The sequence below is a fragment of the Punica granatum genome, chromosome 1 (assembly GCF_007655135.1).
Source record: "Punica granatum isolate Tunisia-2019 chromosome 1, ASM765513v2, whole genome shotgun sequence".
Lineage (NCBI taxonomy): Eukaryota > Viridiplantae > Streptophyta > Magnoliopsida > Myrtales > Lythraceae > Punica > Punica granatum.
The window spans coordinates 40,707,674-40,714,260 of record NC_045127.1 but is presented as its reverse complement, the minus strand read 5'-3'; the positions used below and the strand labels follow the sequence as shown (position 1 = coordinate 40,714,260).

The window sequence follows — 6,587 nt, the reverse complement described above, 5'->3', positions numbered from 1 at the left end:
CCCCAAATCTTGAAAAGATGTTCCTTTTCAAAAATCTGATTACAACTCTGGCATCATTAGTTTGTAGAGCAACTGCTTCTACTCATTTTGAAACATAATCGACAGCCACAAGAATATATTTATTAGAAAAAGAAGAGGGAAAAGGACCCATAAAGTCTATTCCCCACACATCAAAAAGCTCAATTACAAGAATGTTGTTTTGTAGTAATTCATGTCTCCTAGAAATATTGACAGTCCTTTGGCATTGAGCACAAGACATAATGTAATTCTTGCAATCATGAAATACTCTAGGCCAATAAAATCCACAAGTAAGATCTTAGTTGCAGTTCTTTCCACGCCAAAGTGGCCTCCTGCTTCCTTAGAATGACAGTGATGTATTATGCTAAGCTGTTCAGTTTCAGGCACACAGTGTCTAATTACTTGGTCAGCACAACATTTAAACATATATGGTTTGTCCCAAAAATAGTATTTCACATCATGCAAAAATTTCTTTTTCTGTTGAGATGACAAATCATATGGTGTGATTTTGCTGACCAGGTAATTGACTATATTAGCATACCGGGGTAATATTTGGATTTCTACTGCATGCAATTGTTCATCAAGGAACTTTTCATTAATGGGTAGATCTAAACAATCAGATTTCAAACGGGATAAATGATCAGCCACTACATTTTCAATTCCCTTTTTATCTCTAATTTCCAAGTCAAATTCTTACAGCAGTAAAATCCAGCGAATTAGCCTAGGTTTAGCATCAGCTTTAGCAAACAAATATTTCAGGGCGGCATGGTCTGTGTATACTATGATCTTAGAATCTATCAAATAAGGCCGAAACTTGTCACATGCAAATATGACTGCTAAAAGCTCTTTTTAAGTTGTGGTATAGTTCCTCTGGGCCTCATTTAAAGTTCTACTAGTATAGTATATTACATGAAATACCTTACCTCTCCTTTGCCCAAGTACTGCTCCTACAACATAGTTGCTGGCATCACACATCAGCTCAAACGAAAGCTCCCAATCAGGTGCAACAATCACTGGTGTCGAAGTGAGCTTATCCTTCAATAAATTGAATGCCTGCAAACAACTATCATAAAAAACAAAAGCAGAATCTTGTCAAGTAAATTACAAAGATGTCTAGAGATTTTAGAAAAGTCCCTGATAAATCTCTCGTAGAAGCCAGGATGTCCTAAGAAGCTCCTGACTCCTTTTGCTGAAGTAGGTGGTGGCAACTTCTCTATTATCTCCACTTTTGCTCGATCAACTTCAATCCCTTTCTTTGACACCTTGTGACCTAAGACTATTCCTTCTCTTACCATAAAATGGCATTTCTCCCAGTTCAGAAGTAGATTAGTCTTCTTACATCTTTTAAGCACTCAACCTAAATTTGTCAAACATGATTCAAATGACTTCCCAAAAACAGAGAATTCATCTATAAATATTTCAATAAAATTTTCTAAGATGTCAGAAAATATAGACATCATGTACCTCTGGAAATTGGCAGGTGCATTACATAGACCGAAGGGCATTCTTCTAAAGGCAAAAGTGCCATAGGGACAAGTAAAGGTGGTTTTCTCCTGGTCCGTGGGAGTTATATGAATCTGATTGTAACCAGAATAACTATCTAGAAAACAATAATAATCATGCCCTGCAAGCTTTTTTAGCATCTGATCAATGAAGGGGAGGGGGACATGGTCTTTATGGGTAGCATCATTCAGTTTCCTGTAATCTATATAAACTCTCCACCCAGTCACAGTACGAGTCAGGATTAATTCATTGACCTCATTTTTAACCACAGTCATACCACCCTTTTTAGGCACTACTTGAATAGGACTAATCCATTTACTATCTGAGATAGGATAGATAATACCTGCATCCAACAATTTAAGCACTTCTTTCTTCACTACCTCTTTGAGAGTTGGGTTAAGTCGTTTTTGTGGTTGCACTGTGGGTTTGCACTCAGTTTCCAACAGTATCCTGTGAGTGCAAATCAGAGGGCTGATCCCTTTAATATCTGTAATGGTCTATCTTATTGCCTCCTTGTGCTCTCTCAGTACGCTTAAGAGCTTTTGCTCCTGATCACCTGTCAAGGAAGAAGAGATAATTATTGGCAAAGTATCATCTCTTACAAGACATGCATATTTTAGATGGCTAGGCAAAGATTTAAGTTCTAGCACCGAGAGTTGTCGCACTTGTGCCCAACTCTTCATAGTAGCGAGTCTTGATTTCTGACACCTTCTTCACACATTCTTCCTCAGGCTCATCATCATCACTCCATTCATCCAGATCCCTAAGGACTAATTCCATTATATTCACATCTGCTTTCTCCTCCACAGACTCAGAGATAAGCTCATCAATAATATCAATGGTGTAACGGGATTTGCCATCATCAAATTTCTTTATGGCATCATAAACATTAAAAGTTATTTGTTCATCCATAACTCTTAAAGTAAGCTTACCTTGTTCCACATTTATTAATGCTTTACCTGTCGCAAGGAACAGTCTGCCAAGGATCATGGGCACCTCTTTGTCCTCCTCCATCTCCAGGACTATGAAGTCATGTGGAAATATGAGTTTGTCTACCTTCACCAGGACATTCTCGATAATGCCCTTTGGGTATTTGATACTCTTGTCAGCAAGTTGCAAGGTAACATGAGTTTCCTTGCATTCTCCAAGTCCAAGTTTCCTGAAAGATTGATAAGATCTTTCTCAAAATGGAAATTCCCTATAGTGCAAGGGACAATGAAACTCCCCTGATCTCTTTGTTTGTGTGATAAGTTAGGCAAGTCCTTCTAGAGAATCATATAACACTCCCTCGTAAGCATCACAGGCTCACTCCCATCAATATTTCTCTTTTTAGTGAGCAAATCCTTCATGAGTCTAGCATATGAAGGCATATGCTGGAGTAGTTCAACAAATGAAATGTTGATTTGATTTGCAGCTTTTTAAAGACATCTAGGAATTTAGTAAATTGGGCATCCAATTGTTGTTGCTTCAATCTTCTTGGAAAAGGGACAGGAGGAACATACGGTTTCACCTTTGGTGACTTCTGCCTTGGTTCCTCCACCTTTTGCTTACCTTTGTCTTTTTTCTGGACTCTCATCCTGGGTTTGAGCTTTTCTGTTGACTGTGTCCAATTCCTTGCAACTCCTCAGCATTATAGAATTGACACCCTTGGGATTCTCCTCAGTGTTGCTAGGTAAAGACCCTGATGGTCTGTTACTTAACTGTTGAGAAATCTAACTAATCTTACCCTCTAGGTTTCGAATAGTGGCTTGTTGATTCTGTAACATGGTGTCAGTCTTTTGCATATAGCTCAACATGAGCTCTTCCATTCTAGATTGATTTTGCTGAGATGGAACATTCTGAGCGGGGCCTTGCTTCTAGAATCCAGATGGCGGTTTAAGTGCATTATTCTCATTCCTCCATGAGAAATTAGGATGATTACGCCATCCTGGATTGTAAGTGTTCGAATAAGGTCCTTGATTACCCCGTTGGAAGTTGTTGACAAAGTTCACTTGCTCTCCATTGGGTGAAGTTGAGGGATTTCCAGACATGCATTCAAGAGTCGAATGTGGTCCTGAAGACAACTCACAAAAAGCAACCTGATTAGTATTAAAAGAATGTGCTGAGGTGAGTTTACTTACCTGGGTAGTGAGAGCTAAAATTTGGGCTGTCAAATTAGCAATAGTGTCCATGTCATTGACTGACGCCACTCTTGATTTGCTTCTTTCATTCTGCCAATTATATGCACTGGGGGCCATCTCTTCTATCAAAGCACTTGCTTCATCATAATTCTTACCCATTAGTGCGCCTCCAGTTGCAGCATCTACTAGAGACCTCAACGTCTCATCCAGGCTAAGATAGAAGACCTCAATTAGGAGATTATCTGGCAATCAGTGATGTGGGCACTTTCTGATTGCCTCCTTGAATCTCTTCCACGCCTCATAAAGTGATTCACCACTGAACTTGGTGAAGTTAGTGATTTCGTTCCTCAATCTTGCAGTCTTAGCTGGTGGGAAAAATCTCCTGAGAAACTTAGATGAGAGGTCAGCCCAGGTGGTGATGGACTCTTGTGGCAGTGAATTGAACTAGGCTCTCGGTTTATCCCTAAGTGAGAAAGGAAAGGTTGTAATCTAATAACATCATCATTGAAATTATTCATCTTTACCGTGTTACAGTATTGGAGGAATCCTGAAATATGCTCATCAGGACTCTCGTTGGGATATCCTCCAAACTGATTTGATTGAACCATCTGGATGAGTGCGGGCTTCAGTTCAAAGTTATTAGCCGAAATAGTTAGCCTTCTGATCGCAGAACCCATAATAGTAGGTATTGCATTGTCTCGAAGTGCGTTGGTAGCACCCTTTATCTGGCTGTTGATGTCATCGTTTGTCATCTCAACTACCTGCAATTCTTCCCTTCTTATGTTTACTCTTCTTAACTAGTGCAAGGTGCGCTCTATCTCAGGATCTAATGGTAGAAGTTCAACACTTCTACTCCTGCTCATACAATACCTACAAAGAGAACAAGAAACAAACACACAGTAATGTGCGCCTAAATTAACAATAGAACTAAAGGTGGTCTAATATTAAGTTAATCCCTGGCAACGACGCCAAAAACTTGATCCGCTGCTAATATATATAAAGATAAGCGCGAATTCTACCAGCAAGTGTACTAGGTCAAATCAAGTAATATAGTGATGAATAGAGTGTTGATCCCACGAGGATTAATTAAGTGCTAAACCTATATTAGATTCTATTATTATCTAGGCAATCAAATTGAGAGAATTAACTAATTAACTACTAACCAACCTAAATCGTCACAAAGAGCAGAAAGAGAATTGTATGAAAATATATCAATTGGAAGTGGGAAAAACAGAATCCACCCTAGTTTCACTAATCAGATTGCCATCATGTTAAATAGATTAATAGCTATGTGGTCATTCAAGTGAGTTTATCAAACCTTTAAAATTAAAGTCTTAAACCCCTAATTAATTAATCAGCTCCTGCATCTCTAATTAATAGTGGACTCTAAATTACAATCATACACCTTCTAGTCCTATGATTGCCTAATGCCCTAAATTAATTATCCCTAATGTCTTAGCGAATAACTAACTAGAAACATTGCATTAATCCATGGATAATCCCTAATTAAACTAATTACCGCAGCTTATGCATTTAACTAATTAGTCTAATCAAGAATTCCTAACAAACCCTATATCAACTCCCGTATCAATAGTGTTTCTAACAATTATAACCAATTAAGAATTAAAATTGAAATTATAGAAATTGCGATAATGAATCATCCACACATCTATTAATCCTATAACATGGCTACAATTATCATATTGGCTACCTAGGGTTTCATCATATTCCCACAAGAGAAGTTTAGAACATCATGGAATTGAAAACACAATTATAATTCAAAGGAGTCATTGCAATAAAATTCATATTCAGCAGTAAACTCAAGATATTGAATCCTAAAATAAAAATCCAATAATTCCTTCTGTGTGCACCCTAATTTCCTCTCGTCGAGGCTCGCGTGCGAGCCCCATCGCACAACTTGGGAGAGTTCACCTTCCCATGGGGACGCGTGACGGACATGCGTGAGAAGGAGTCGCCACTTGCCATTTTACGACCCCAAGATCGAGGGCCGGCAAGTTGCCCGGGCCTAGGTGTATGGGGTACACCTAGTTGCTAAGGCATTGGTCTTGCGGAACCGAAAATTCCAGATCCGGGGGTTCTATTACGTGTGGACCTACATCCCGCACGCCTTTTCAATACTCTGTTTGTCTAGGGTTTGCAGTTTTATTTCATTTACCGCGTGAATTAGGTTGCGCACTCCTCACCCGTTTTGACACCGTAACTTCGATGAAACACTCATATCGTCTGCTCACCGACCGGGGTCTTTACAACGACTGGATGAAAAAACATCAGATGTCCTTATAATGTGCTCTCAAATAAATGCAAAATACAGACGCGATACAGTACATGGACCCGATCAGTTTGCATTAGGCTAAATATTTCACTCGTGCTCACAACGTGATTTTAAATGACCGAAACTGAAATTAAGGCAACACGGACTCAGAGAGCCGAGGGTCGGGTCCAACCGAACCAACGAATAGCAGAAGAGTCATTTGACTCCCGTGATAGCCATAGAATCGGTCGAGCTCCCGGGTCATGTCCGGCCACAACTTACCTACCCGATCCAAGTCGTCTTCCACATAGACACTACTAGGAGCAAGGTAGGAAGTCGAGGCTAGACCCGATTCCGCACTCGGGTTGCGCGCACTCAGTGTGTGTGGGGCGTTGGATCCCGTGATCAATGGTTTGGGGGCATTGGACCCCGTGCATGACGTATCCTATGGGCTCGGGCCCAAACCACGATCAAACAACGAGCAATAGACGAAAAAATATGAAAGTAGATGAAAACTGACAAAAAGCAGACAACGCCGATGGATGCAAACAAGTGGTGTATTAAGCCAAGTTTACATGATTAATCCAATTATGAACTGGGATTATTTGGCAAACAATTTCTAGCCTAAACGGACGAAAGAACATGTTTGTGAATGGTGCTAATTCGACTAAAGA

At 39.7% G+C, this 6,587-nt stretch overlaps 1 non-coding gene across 1 annotated transcript; it reads left to right on the top strand.

The window, feature by feature from the left end:
* The first annotated feature begins 3,888 nt into the window (after nucleotides 1-3,888).
* Nucleotides 3,889-3,995, top strand: LOC116193389. The gene has a single exon (XR_004154296.1). It is a non-coding gene; the product is annotated as a small nucleolar RNA R71 (small nucleolar RNA).
* The last annotated feature ends 2,592 nt before the right edge of the window (nucleotides 3,996-6,587 follow it).